At 44.7% G+C, this 15102-nt stretch overlaps 1 long non-coding RNA gene across 1 annotated transcript; it reads left to right on the top strand.

Annotated features, from left to right (window-relative positions):
• Positions 1 to 273: 273 nt before the first annotated feature.
• On the top strand, positions 274 to 3662 carry LOC115300854. Its single transcript, XR_003912888.1, has 3 exons — positions 274 to 426; positions 895 to 946; positions 3439 to 3662. It is a non-coding gene; the product is annotated as an uncharacterized LOC115300854 (long non-coding RNA).
• Positions 3663 to 15102: the final 11440 nt, after the last annotated feature.

The raw sequence follows: 15102 nt of genomic DNA, 5'->3' as shown, positions 1-15102 counted from the left end.
TCTATGACTACATTGTGTGTGTGGGAGGGTCAGATGTGGGGGTTGCCGGCGAGAGGGCCGTTCCTGGGCGATCATTTATCAATGTCACCCACATAATGATTCTCTCTGCAGCCTCCTATTGATGAGGATAATTACATTAGCTAGGAGTGACTGATCAATGAAAAACCACCACACAAAAACTTCTTTACTCCTCTATAATACCAAAACCCGATACAGAAATAACATAGAAAGCCTGATTTTCTTTCCCTTTCCTATCCAATAGGTTCTGCACCCCTCCGCCCCCCAAAAGGACTGGGAGTAAAGTAAGAAAATAGACCCAGGTTTGTTTCGTTTAAAGGAGGATGCAATTTTGCCCGTGAATGCATTTTCTCAAAATGCGTTTGCTTCATTCCTTCTTTGCTAAAGAGTATCAACGGATTTGCTAATGTGAGTTGCTTTTAGACTGGTCTGTGGTTTTCCGTTCTTTTTCTTTCTTTCCTCCCCTTTGGGCATTTTTTTCTGCCTTAAAAAAAAGAGACAATTCTTTTATAAATAACTGGAAAAGGAAATTACTCTAGGTCCTCTTTTTTTTTTTTAAGCATTTGTCTAAGTCGGGTTATCTTTTGTCTTTATCACTTCATAAAGTAGCGCAATTAAAGATGTGATGTTGCATGGGTATAAAGGGTGGATCCTTAATACGGCGACATAATACGCTATATTCTCGCCTGAAAGTTTGCCGCTAAATTACGATTTCGTCTTTTCTAGACTTAAAAATCAATGTTTTCTCAATTAAACAGAATTTTAATGCTTTACTTGCGAGTTGTTAAAGGCGCTGTAAGTTTTATTGTAATGCTTCTTGGCTTCGGAGTAGATCAGGAGACTGGTTGATTCTCGTGGTCTTTTTTCCTCCCAAAGAACCTAGCCCAGGAACATCCAGTGTGTGTCAGATCAAATCCAAGCAACAAAGGTAAGGAGGTTTCCGGACGGGGCAAAGGGTGGGGAGCCCGCCAGGGGAGCCCTCCGACACCAGAGGCCATTGTCTTGTATATTTTCACCTCTCTGTGTCCCGCCTCCTGAAAGTGACAGAAGTGTCCATTTTACTCTAATCTTTCTCAAAGAGGAGCACGTTCGACTCCCATCTGCTCTGTGACAGCCAGAAAAGAAGCTGCATTTGGGGAGTGTTCTAGATTCTTTCCAGTATCCTCCTCCCCTTTCTCTTTCCTCTCCTTATTTTGCCAAAGTTTAAGTCTGAACTCTTTCACAAATTCTGCCATATTTTATGTTTTCTGACCTCGATGTCAGAATTCATTCCCCACCTTCAGGAGTGCTGTTTACAGATGTTTTCTCCTTCCACACGCCCCACCTAGTAAAAGTTCCCGCAGAGAATTAACTGTGGTGTGTTAATAGCCCAGCTCTGCTACTGCTCTCTCCTGCAAAGCTGAAATCTGGTAAGGTGGAGAATGGCATTGAACTAATGTTGGGGAGCTGCTCCAGGCCCACAGAAGCCCAGCCCAGAGAATTCCAGGCCCAGAGATGTGGTGGGAAGCAAGGTAGTGAAACTTTACGGATGTAAGGCAGAGAGGAAGGCAAGAAAATGAGGCTAGAACAGACCCTAATATGAGAATAGGGGAAAGGCAGAAAAATGAGCCTTTGGGACCTCTTTGTAATTTAAAAAGAAATAATAATGAAGGGAAATCGAGTATCTAAGGCTTGCTATTACATTTTTTTTAACCCGGTGTCTGTTTAAGAACAAGCCCTCAGAGATGGCAGCAAGGGCCTGAGTTTTAAAACAGAACTGCTCACAAAGTTCTTTTGCGGTTCCCTCTTCAGTTAATTTGCTGAGAATGTGAAGACTGGGGAGAGGGCTGTGTGTGTGGTGCACCAAGGGCTTCGGCAAGTGTATGACAGGGAAGGGGCACCTAGATATAATGAGGCTGCTGTTTGAAGCTGAATAGAGGAGTGGGGGAATGGAGAGAAAGCCGGCACCACTGCGGAGCACTTTCACATTTCTCACACTTACCTGCCTTTTGCCCTTTAATCACACTACCCAACATTATACATAGGTGGGGGGAAATTTCTAGTTCATCATCTTTTGTCTGTAGCCCCACCCAACTGATCCCCCTTTGCTTAGAAGCCTGACACATAAGCCTAGACCATGGCCTTTTTATCAAGTGAGTGGGGCTTTGTTAATGTATTTGTACTTTCCAGCTTTCAGTCTAAGTTTCTCGCTTTGGAGGAAGGAGGGGTGCAAGAAACGAGGGGGAGGGGAGCAGAACACAAAGACTATCTGGTTCTCACCAAGCAGGTTTCAAAATAGGAACTTAATGGGAAGGGGGGAAAATGAAAGAATGGAAAAAAGTGGGGTGAGAATTGCTCATCACAACAGGTTTGCTGGTCTGGAAGAGACGGGATTCTGCGAATATTTTTCCCTTTGAGAATTCTGTTTTCTTCTTATTGAAAACATTTTCAAATCTTTTAGCAGACAAAAACCTCCATATAAATATGACATGGGCCACTGGCAAAAAAGCCGAACTTAAACTCAGTGCCTAGAGGCGGGGGTATGTGGGGGGGGGGTGCGGTGGAAAGAGCCCTTTCTGATTAATAACTAGCAGGGTAATGTTGAGGGCTTTTTCTGCCCGATTGCCTTTTTGAATTAGAGCCGATTTCTTCACACTTCAATAGTGCCTGTCTCCTTTAAAATGACTGGCAGATTTGTTTCTCTTTTCTCTCTCCCTGACACTTAATGATGTAAATTTTCTAATTAGTTAGATCATATTGCTTAAAGGCCTAATATTTACCGTGTAAGAAATGATCATCCTGATTTGGACCTCTTGAAATATTCCGAGAAATAACATTTGGCTTTTAGGTTGAGGGATGAGAGAGGAGGAAGCGATGTTGTGGAGGGGGGAGCAGTTTAGAGGAGAGGAGAGAAGGCACAGACCCCGGCAACATGTTAAATTAATAGTTGAAGTTGAGCTGGGCTCAAGTCCGCCTTTATTTTTCAATCAGCGAAGATTTAATTGGCAGCCCTAAGGCCGGGCGATCTGATATTTTCTCATTAGTTTCCCATCACTAATCTTGAGTGTTAGATTGGCTTAAAGGTTGTCAACATTTGACCAATTTTATTTAAGGGGGAAAAAAATCCCGAATTATGGCTCCGGGATGTGAGATCTGCAAATAAATCCTGCTTGGATCAGCGGAACTAACAGGCGAAAAAAATGTTGACTATTCATCGTCGCATTTAATAAGTTGCATTAATGTATACTTCAAGGCTAGGGAGAGAGAGAACGTACAGGAGCCGCGCAGATGCAAAGAGGTTGATGGGGAGGCGGTTGCAGTGAGCGAGGTGGGTAGGTAAAGTGAGGCGTAGGTACGTTTAGAACAGAGGGGTAAATAACCCAAGCGGAATAGCTGTTGAAGGTTTAGGACCTACAATCCCTCCTCCCCTTCCTTTTGCAGCTGCGTGAAACTGCAAAGCCGGTCTGGAAGCTCTGAGCTCCGCTGTCTCATCCACATATAACATCAGAGCGCCCCCTGCTGGCCAGCGGAGTAGACCACTGCGGGTCAGCCCCCTGAGAAGCAAATCTTGTTTTTCTGCGCCCCCCGCCCCCCCCCCCTCCATCACAGTGACTCCCTTCCACCAACCCCACCTCGGTCCTGGAGCAAAACCCCGGAGAGAAATAACTTGCAAAGGCTGAACATTGAAATGAATAAATAAAAAAATAATAAAGTACGAAGGAACCCCCACCTTCACTTGGCCTCCGGGGAATAAACTATCAAATGACTAGGAAAGGGACACATTTTCTTTCTCCAAATCCCTTTATTCTCTAGTTTTTGCTGTGATTTGTTTGTTTGTTTCGGCCAAACTGTAGATTCCGGTGTAAGGAAATGTTTTTAATAGATGCTGTCGAAGTTTTGAAAAAAAGAAATGGGTATCTAATGGGGGAAAGAGGTCAACACAAAACTGTATTTTGCAGCTTCGCAAAATAAACCTCTTGAGGAGCTCGCACTGTTTCCTTACCGTCCCGGAGAATCGCTTTCGGAATTCAGCTCTTGGTCTTGAAAGACCCTTTCCTGCACCACCAAGAAAATACTGGTCCCTGTCCGATTTTTCCCCCCAAAATAGAGAATGTGTTTAAAAGTTGTCTCCATACCTATCTACACACACACACACACACACACACACACACACACACACACACACACACACACACACACACGGTCTTTTCCCGCGTGTTCCTGCTCCTTCTTAGCCTGTGCTTCTCTATTTTGCTGGAAACGGAAAGGGTAGCTGGAGCGCACCAAAACAAACCGCCAGTGTCTTTGACATTTGATCATACTCCAGTGCTTCACGTCAAATACGAGTGTGGAACTATTTGAGAGTGTCTGGGCTGTATTTTCCCCCCACTGTTTTGGTGCATGCAAGCGTTTTCTCGGCTTCCCAATTAATCTTCACGGATTTATGACCACTGGAACGCGAGGGCGCACAGGTAACGAGAGCCGGGGCAATCTCTGCCTGGCAGACGCTGCGACTCTACCGCCAGGGAAAGGCGTTGGCATTGCAGTCCTGACTCGGAAAAGTCTCCTGACCGCAGCTAGACCCCACACACAGAGTGTAAACCTGCAGTGAGGAACCGCTTTAGTTTGTGGGGAGTTTGGGGGCTGCTTTTCAAGGCACCGGATTTTGGGATTCTGTGCAAACTGCTCTCCGAAATGAGGCACGGGGGAAAGAGGGAGGAAACGGGGGTCTCTTGACGTTCATTCCTGGCCAGGGTACCAGGAGTGTCTCCTTTAAAAATCCGCTCTCTTCCCTCGCTTCTCCCTAGAACCCTCCAGTGTCACGCCTTCTCCGACCCTCCTCTTTGGGGATGCTCTGGGCCTGATTGGAGCCCCAGGGAACAGGGAAGGTGCTCTCCTAGGGCAAGTCAGAGGCGGCCGGCTCTTCTCGTGTTTGAAGAATTACTGGGGTTATTTTTGCCAACTGAGGTAAATTAAATATTTATACTCCAAGTTTTCTCTCTCTCTCTCTCTCTTTTTTTTTTTTTTTTGGCCGGTTTTAAAGAAGTTCAGGGAGTTCAACCTTACTTTAAATGTAAACCCTGGTCTGGAAGAAGCAGAGCCTGCTGCTTGCCAATGAAGCTGACTTTTGGAAAGGTCTTCATTAAGCTCAGAAGGGGAAGAGAAATTGGCTGCAGACAATACTGGCTCCGTTAAATATGTATGTATATATAAAATGTATTTTATATATCTAGCCTTATCTACCTGTAATAAACAAAAGGAAGCAAATGTCCCCAGTACAGTTGACTAAGTAAAACTGTTTCCAGTAAGATACTCCTACAGATGAAGAAAATATAAAGATCTCATGGTATTTGTCTCAGTTTGACTTAATGAAATTTGGAGACACTGACAGTCTGGTCAATGTTCTACGTAAATTAATGCAAAGGTCTTTAGGAAGAGACTGAAGATACCTCTTGCCATTAATCTTAAACCACTTGAAGATTATGATCAGATGAATGAGATCACTAAGCATTATCATTTCAAATAGCCGTTAACTGTCTCCACCCCTGTATTGTGGCAACAAAATAAACTCTCCACAAGGAGTGGTGTTTCTTCCTTTTTTTTTTTTTATCTTTGTTTTGGTTTTGCTTTAAGAAGAAAGAAGGGGAAAGCACCAGAAAAGAAAACCATCTCGAGAAAGTCTTGGATCTCCTGCTGTTAAAAAGCTGCTGTTTGTTTCTGATTTCCTCATCTTTGGCTGCACAGGAAAAAGAAATCAAATGATGTGCCCTCCCAGGATGAGAAGTAAGCACTAACAACAACGGTGAAGGTGCATTTGTTTTGTTTTCTTTTTCCCTGAAAAAAAAAAAAAACTTTTTTAGCAAACAAAATCTACCAGTTTAGTGAGTTGAAAATCGTGGACATGTAAAAGATGTTCACTTGTCCACATCTATACGCAGACTTTCACCACTTGAATTTTGTAGGTTTTTGTGTCCAATAGAAATTATGGAAAAAGAATTAGACACTTGCTAAGGAACAACAATATTATACACTTTCAAGTAAACTCCACCTAATCCTGTATTTGAGCGCTAAGGAATGTGTGTGCTATTTTCCCCTAATAAACCTCAAAGCCCTCATTAGACAGAGAACAGGGGTGGAGAACTCTATTACCGGGCATTCTGACAACAAAAAACGGAAGCAGCGCCTCTCTGCTCCTAGAGCCCCAGGCAAGTGCACCCCGAAAATATGGAAAAGCCGTGTTTTCCTTGCGAGCCCTGAGTTGGGCAGACCTTTCAGAGAAATACGCAGAAATTAACATTTTAAAAAAGCAAAATCTTGAAACAAAGGGCAGTGGCTAACAACAACAAGAACCACCACCGCCAAACATGCTAAAAATTCTTCTTCGAACCTCGCAAATTTCCAGATGCCACAGAAAATCAATGCAAAAGCGCCCCCTCCTAACTGGGCGGACAGCACTCCCGCCGGGTGAGGTTTCCAGCTCAAAGTGCAGTCGGAGATCCCACCACCACTGGAGCGACGGGAGAGGTTACCCTGAGGCTAGCGGCAGGCGAGGTAGGGGTGTCGCCCTCCTCCCTGCCGCGCTTCCCACCTGTGCCCTCCTCCCCTAGCTGGGGCACAGGAGAGGCGAGGAGCTGGGCCGAGTCTGCGCCCCGAGTCGGCAGGGGTACCGCGAGCCAGGACTCCTACGGAGCCGAGGAGGAGACCCGAAGAGGCCCCCAGAGGTGGGAGATTCGCCCAGAGGGACCAAGGTCCCCGTATGAGCTGCCTGCTCAGTCGCGGGGCCAGGCTCCCTCGCCCGGTTGGACAAAAGGCTCGTAGGCCACGTTGGTCCCAGAACGAGTGTGAAATGCAGAGGGGGGGGGCAGTCTCCCCTTTCCCCACGTGTGTGCGCGCGCGCGCGTGTGGGAAACACGTGCACTTGGAGCGGGCCTCTGGCCGCAGACGTCAGCTGGGGAAGTTCACCGTCGTGGCTCGCGGGCCCGAACCCACACCTTCCCTTGTCTCCCACCCACCGGCCTTGGCGGCCACGCCTGCACAGGTGTGGTGCCTTTAACTGGGAAGTGCCAGCGAAAAGATCCAGTGGCGGAAAGGCTGCGGGGGAGGGGGCAAGGGGCTAGGGAGAAAGATGGTCCTTCTAGAGCTCAGAGGTCCCTATCTGCAAGTAATTGCCTTCACATTCAATCTTTGCGCCCTGACCTACTGCATTCAAAAAAGCAGAGATTGGTTCGCGGGGGGGAAAAAATCAGCCTTACCATAATGTCGGGGTTGGACGCGGGCTCTTGAGACCTACGCAGGCTTTGCTTGGATTCAAAAGTATGATTTTAATTTTCTTAATGAAGGCGTGCTCTAGAGCTCAGCTGGTAATGACTGTGCTGAGTTTAATAGACTTCTGTCGAACAGAAAAAGACGGATAACTATCGGTTATAAGTAATCTGCTCTAATGCAATTATTTTCCCAGGTTCGAATGTCATTGTGCAGAGAGGGCAGGAGTGAATTAGTGCCCCGGGGACCACGGACACCAGGGAAGGAGACCGCCTGAAATACGAGCCAGCCGAACCTGTTTTGTGAGATGCACTGGGGTTGGGGGTGGAAGGTTTCAAAGCCCTCCATGTGCACGTGTGAAAATCTGTTTCTCTCTGCCTCCACCTTCTCCCTTCCTCTCCTCTCTCCATCTCTCCTTGTTTTCTCTCTAGCTCTCTCTTTCCTTTTGTCATCTCTGCCAGAGTTCGTGTGAATTTCCCTTTCCCCTCCTCTAGTTTGCCTGTCTTTGTGAATTTCAGGCAGACCCTGACACATTTCCCCACAACACTGACACAAAAGTAGGCTCTTGGGCTGCGCCAACCCATTCACTTTGTGAAATCTATAGAAACAGATGTTTATGATCCTGATACCGTCTACACATGCATAGTCATCTATCAGGAGCATTATTTCTATCCCAATTCAGGGTCACTCCAAGTCGCTGTCCCAAACTAGCCCTACTTTAGCTCTAACACAAATGGTTATTCATGGTAAGTTTTATATGGAATTATCCAAACTCTTCTTAGCTCTCCATTCACCTTGTCTGGCAGACATGTTCTCAGATGTGACTTCAAAAAATAAAAATAATACATTCATAATTTCCATTCTTTTAGACAATAAGCCACGTTAGTGGAAGGAAAGCTTTGTGACGAAGGATGGGAAGGTAGGGAGCCTGCAGGCCAGTGGGGAGAGGGCTGGGCAGCCCAGCCGGGCACCCTGATGCCCAGCTCTCCTGTCTGACCCCTGCCACCTGCCACCCCCACACCACTTTCCCCACAAGCCTCTCTCTCTGCATCCTGGGGAACAAACAGTCCTTGGGGTTAACACATGCAAAGGCTTAAATAAACCCTTAGGTATAGGTGTCTGTTCCAGACCCCCGAGGTGAGGCAGCGATCGTTGGGGGCTGATAGACCCGAGTGACCCAGAGCCGCTAAGGGTACACTAGCCCCAGACATTCTGTCTCCGCCCTCCCCACTTCCTTCTACAACCACGCAGGGTGACGTAGGCATACGTGGACAGAAAAAGCCACGAAGCTTTGCAATTGCTATCTTTTCTCTGACCTGACCCTACCCTATTCCTACCGGCTGCTGCAGCCAGGCATAGAAAGAGAGAAAACAAGAACACCCAAACAAAAATGTATCTGTGGGGGCACCTGGGTGGCTCAGTCGGTGAGGCGTCCCACTTCAACTCAGGTCATGATTTCACAGTTCGAGAGTTGGAGCCCTGCTATGGGCTCTGTGCTTTGCTCAGAGCCTGGAGCCTGCTTCAGATTCTGTGCCTCCCTCCCTCTCCCTCCCTCTTTCTACCTCTCCCTCCCTGTCCCTCCCTCTCTGCCCCTCCCCAGCTTGCTCTCTTCGTCTCAAAAAATAAAATAAAAACAATGCAAAAAACTTATCTCCAAAACCCCTCAGGTCCCCCTGGCTGAGGACTAGCACAGCTGGTGCCCCCGGGAGAACGGGGTGAGGGTTGAAAGAGGGGGTAGCTTTTCACTTTCCTCTGCCCCCATGCTCTTTGCCTTCCCCAGCGCTGAAAAGGGGACTAGGAAGAGACTTAGTCCTCAGGTCCAGCATTGGTGGGTGAGAAAGTCTGTGATCAGAGAGCCTTGCCTGAATTTAAGCACTCAGCCTCCAGTGCCTTTAAAGATGGGGAAGGTGTCTGGGCAGCCATCACGCCCAGCCTGCTCCAGACTGGGGGGGGGGGGGGCGGCGCATGAGAATGGAAGGTCTGCCTCTGGGTCTGTGAGCAGGTTTGGAATGGGAGTAGGGGTGACTGTCAGGATACCCAGCCCCCAAATTCCTGTCAGCCTTAGATCTGTCATCCTTCAGCAGCTCCCTGGTGGGAAACCTGCTGTGTCGTGTAGTTTTGGGGACCTAGTAGGAGAGTATCAGCAAAGACCCAGAAAGGCCCACAAGCTCTAAGTGGGTCGAATTCTGCTGCTGGAAGGTCAGAGAGGCAAGAGATTCTATTACCCAACAGCAGATTTCCCCAAGATCCCTCTCAGCCAAGCGGGGTTGAGAAGGGCTTGGTGGAGAGTGAGGAAAAGCCAGTTACCCCCATTCTCTCCAGGGAGGAACCTGGTCAGAACAAGAACCTCCTGCCCCAGAACAGCAGAGAACTGCTTGCAAAGGCGCCTTGGGGTCCCAGCCGGAGCCACTTCTCTTGCGTGGGCTCCGGCTCAGTCTCCACCGCACAGCTGCGGACCTCATGAAGTCTGAGAACAGAAGGTGAGCGGCCCAGTCAGGCTTAGGTTTGCTTCTCCCACAGTTCACCCCCCTCTTTCAAATGTCAAGAGAGGAAAAAAAAATTTTTTTTACAGTAAATCAAATGTGTAATTACATTCACATAGAATTAGGTGTAAAAATTAAGGTATAAATTGTGCTTACACGTTTTTAAAGGACAGCCCCGAACATCACATGCTTTGATAGAACACAAGGCTTACAAGCTTTAAGGATAAAGAACCCTAGAAGTGCCAGAGGTACCCTACTTACACCCCTTCACGTCATTGAGCAGAATCAGGCGGTTGTCTCAAGAATGTGTCAAGTGGAGGCGCCTGGGTGGCTCTGTCAAGTTGAGATTCCAACTTCTGCTCAGGTCATGATCTCAGGGTTTGTGAGTTCGAGCCCCACCTCAGGCCCTCTGCGGTCAGCACAGAGCCTGCTTCAGATCCTCTGTTCCCCCTTCTCTCTCTCTGCCCCTCCCCTGCTCAAACTTTCTCAGAAATAAATAAATGTTAAAAAAAAATCTCAAGTGACAAGAGCTCCTAAAACAACCTAACCAATACACAAAAAATAACCCAGTTTTGCATCCGTAAAGTTTCTGTAAAAAAGTTGGAGGCAAATACCTAGCTACAAAGCTTTTTCTGCATCCATATTTATGCAAGTGTCGTCATTTGAAAACATGAAATAATCTGCTCAGAAGGGGTGATACACGCACAACAAAGCGTGGGCAGTTGTTTATACTCAAAGCTGATCCGTTGGCCTTAGGACTTTGGAATGTTCAAGTGAAGTGTAAATAGAAAAAGGTCACAGGTGATTGACAAGTTCAAGTTACTTAGCTCAATTATCAAAATTTTATTTCTAAATTATGTTCAGTTTGATTTTCCTGCTGTGCTATAAATGACCTTCGAAAATCCAATGGGAGCAGACAATTTACACCATGTCCTATGTACCATGATTTATTTGTAAAGTCGTTTTGTCATGTATGCCTCCTTTAATGCTTCTGTGGAGACCTAGTCTTTACAATCCAATTAGATTTAGAAACGCAGCTTTCATTCTAATTCGAGGGCAGTCACTTTAAAGACCGTGATCAGTAAATTTTGACAATTTTCTTTAAAAAATTTTTTTTAATTTTTATTTTTGAGGTGGGGGGGCAGGCCAAGAGGGAGGGAGGGGTAGAAATAAGAGGGAGACACAGAATCCAAAGCAGGTTCCAGGTCCTCAGCACAGAGCCTCACACAGGGCTCAAACCCATGAACCACCAGACCTTGACCTGAGCAGAAATCAGACGCTTAAGCGACAGAGCCACCCAGGCGCCCCTTTGACAACTTTCTAAAATATCTGAGTTTCTATCCTGCAGGCAGAACTTGCAGACTGTTGAGAATCGAATTCTCTTGATATTGGCATGCTATCCACAACGTCCGTCTATCCAAACAATAGATAAGAGTGCAATTTGTAAATATATCCTCTACAACTCACTTTCAACAGAGTATCTCCAAGTTTTCCTGTGCCTTATTTAATAGATAACCAAGCTCTTCAGATCAAGGCTCATGCCGCCACATCTGGAAATGGTTCCTTTGCTCTTATCTCTGTCCCCCCCCCCCCCCCCCCCCGCCCGTCAGCCCCCAGTGAAAGAGCTGAAGCCTCCCCCTCGACCATCATATGAGAGCATCAGCTTTTAATCAGCGAGAGCCACTCCTATTTAAATGTACAGGATGACTCTTTATTTCATTTATCTTTTCTTTTGGAGGAAAGTGAAACAAGAGCACCACCCTTATTAATTATAAGATTGATGGGGTGAAAAAAGCCAGATGAATTTGGCTTGCAAATTATTAGTAGAGGTATGAATATTTATGACGATGCCAGGAACTGTAGTCATGAACCCCGGGTATCAGGCCCCGGAGACAGACCAATGCATGCAGTGCAGGCTCAGTCTCCCCAAATCTGACATGACATAAATGGAAACTTTGAAATTAGACCCAGGGTGGGCTCCCATCAATTCGATTCCTTTTTTTTTTTTTAATCTGATCTTGCTAAACAGGAACTTAGCTCTATGGGCCTCTATCAGAAACTTTAAAAACCTTTCAACCAGATACCTCTAAGTTTTGTCAAGAAAATCTACATTTCTCACTCGATATTCATTTATATTTTACATTCAGTTTATCTGTAAAATATTTGTGACATTATGGTTTTAAAATTTAAAGCTATTTTAATTCAGTGCAAAAATATTGTGAACCTAAAATATCCTGAGTATGAAGAAAACTTAAACAGACAAAATCTAAGTTAGATACAAACAGAAATGAAAGGGGAAAGAACACAACAGTGGAAGAGAGAGGAGCCAAATTTTCTCTTTGCTGGTTTTCCTCTTTTTGCACCAGACTTACTCAGGGTTTAGTCTCCAGGTGGGGACATTTAGATGAGAGGTGGAGGAAGAAAGGGAGAAGGTGAAGACAAAGATTCAATAATTCAGTAAGAAATGGGGTGCCGGGTGGTTCCGTTGGTTAAGTGTCCAACTCTAGATTTCGGCTCGGCTCATGATCTCCCGGTTCCTGAGTTTCGGCCCCACTGGCAACTGGGAGCCGCCTGGGGTTCTCTCCCCCTCTCTCTGCCCTCCCTGCTCTCTCTCAAAATAAACAAAACATTAAATAAAAATCCAGTAAAAGACAAACTCAGTTTTCCTCCTCTTGATCAGACTTTCAAGAGTTTGGTAGTATTTTGGAAAAGGTGCTGCAGATTTAAGACTTAATGGCTCAACCACTATGCCACCACTTGTTTCTTTTCTGTCAGAGAATCCTTGAGTGGGGGGCTGACCCGATCCTGTGAAAATAGCTTATTCTGACATCAGAGCCAGCCTGGCACACACATTTTAAAAGGGAAGACAAGTTGTTTTTAAAACAGAAGTGCTAAGCATTCTAAAAAGCATAAACAATTTTTAACATGTTCCTCAAGTTTTCTGAAAAGCTCCCAACTACATACACATCCACATCTATCAATCATCTATCTATCCATACATACACACACACATATATATTCACAATTGTAAGTGGATGTTTGTGCTAAATTGATGCTTTATATAGATCTTGTCTCAATTCGTTCTCTGTAAGGGTATAATTTTTTTAAGACGTGCTACCACTGATGATAATTTACTTAAATTCACAAACCTTGAAATTGATGTATCTCCTATCAATCACGCTCCGTAGATACAGGAAAACACATTCAACGTTTGTGTATCAATAGTGGCACACACACAAATCTGTTTTGTTCAATTTAAATGCTCTTCAACATGTCATTTCATATTTTTCTGGAACACGTTATGGGTTACTCATCCTGCTTCAGCTGATTGTTAAATCCTTAACCTAATGAAAATTCAGAAGAAGATGTTTACTTGTCTTAGATTTCAGAGCTGAAAGGTGGGCTTTGGGGATAGGTTTGGTCAACCCCTTCTGCCCTTCTGACAGAAGTGGAAGCCTGCAGATGGCAGCTCACCAACCCAACCCAGAAAATGAGTGAGCCTCAGCCCCTGACAGTTCTCAGAGCTCTTACTGCGAGGCTAGTCTTTCTCAGGACGTGATGCTTTTCCATCTTCTGTCCTTTATATTAGAGCAGTATTGATAATGCTACATGCAGACTTCTCTACTAATATTTTTCTTCCCAGCGCACCGACAATGAAATTCTTATTAAATAATAATAAGATATTGACTGGTCTGTTTGCCAGTATGAAGATTTGTTGTTGATCTGTGATGTCCGTATTGATTAGGGAAGAATGAGATCTACTGTCCACCTGAAGGATGAACAGATCTCAGTACCGGCACAAAAACAAACTTTGTATTAATAGAAATCCCAACCTTCTCTATTTATTAGTTATATGTCATCCCAGTCAATCAAGCTAGAAACAGATATAAATAGGAGTAACTGAGAGCGATACCTCAAAATCTCCAAAACTGTGTGCTCGGGGTATTTAGGCTGATACGAGAGTTCTCTGACTTCAGCCCTAGCGGCTTGCTTGTAGGTAATCTGCCCGCCTGGCTCTTTCTCTTCACCCCAAATTGAATCCTACACGTGCTCCACATTTTTTACATTAAGGGAAATCCTATTCATGCCTGAAATGATCTTATATTTATGATGGCCTCTTCTGTCAAATTGTTATTTCTGTAGCTTGCTGTCAAAAATGTCACTCAAAGTTTCCTTTCCACCTCTCTTTACCCTCTGTCATAGTAACTTGGGAGGTCTAATCCGAGTAGAATTTGCTTCCCCTGTAAAATACAGCTAGGAGAGTTTATTTTTCACTTCCTGTCTGCTTCGCTCTCCCCCCAGCCCCCTGCTTTATCTTCGTTCTGTTTAAGGACGGCGTCCATTGTTTCCCCTTGTGGTAAAATTGCTCATCCAAGCAGTTTCTCTTCAAGTTCAAAACCCTAGATTTTGTGAGAAAGTTCTTATGTGTGGCATGTTTTCTGAGTCTATACTACTTAGGTGAATACTTAAGCAAGAAAGAAGACAACACCGAGGCAAAAATGTCCCTCTGGTTATAAAGTTCTGGGGCCGAGGTAGCAGATATTTGATTTTTGAAAGCATAAAAAATAAAACATTGAACCTGTTAGCATTATATCTCCTTTCCTCATCAGTGTGGCCTTTTTGCTACATTGTCATTTCATTACTTTTGTATGAATTATGATCAATTGTCATTAAATCTAACCATTTTTATTTAATGTTCATAAAAACTGGTAGGTTTTCTAACAGATGTGGCCTGATATGGTTCAGCGAATTTAGTGGACTTCTCATATAAATGGAATAATAACCATACGGAAGATGAATTTTATACCCTTGTTTACCTCTTCCAGAACTCACCCTTATTATAATTACAAATAGTGTTTATTATGTATTATGCAGTATGTGTAACATTGTCCAGACACTGCACAAACCTGAACTTGATCACTGCCATCTCGAGTTTATAATTCGAGATAGCACTGACACCACAAAACACAGAAATGTGGACGAATAGAAAATATTACAGTTATATAGTCTCTTTTCTATAAAGAAGAAAATGTAATGGAGCCTAGCTTATGAGTGAACAAATATTTATCTTCTCTTCACTTAAATATTTTTCTTTCAGACCTTAAGAAGTGATTGGCAAAGAGAATGGTTCATTTCATATCTTTTCTATCTATTAGGGATGACTCTGAGGAATAACTCTTCCCCTTTTAGCTTTTTTTTTTCCTTTTTCAGAAGAGATCGGCAAAGAGAATACATGATAAGTCTGAGCTGCCTAAGTGGAGAGGATATACAAGTTTTACTAATTAAAGGCAGGAGAGCCCAGTGGTTTCCAACATACCTTTTAAATCACACTGCCTGGATCTAAGACCGATTAACTATG

Source organism: Suricata suricatta, chromosome 9 (assembly GCF_006229205.1).
Source record: "Suricata suricatta isolate VVHF042 chromosome 9, meerkat_22Aug2017_6uvM2_HiC, whole genome shotgun sequence".
Classification (NCBI taxonomy): Eukaryota; Metazoa; Chordata; class Mammalia; order Carnivora; family Herpestidae; genus Suricata; species Suricata suricatta.
Note: the sequence above shows the minus strand (reverse complement) of the source record. Positions and strands in the feature narration are given on the sequence as shown.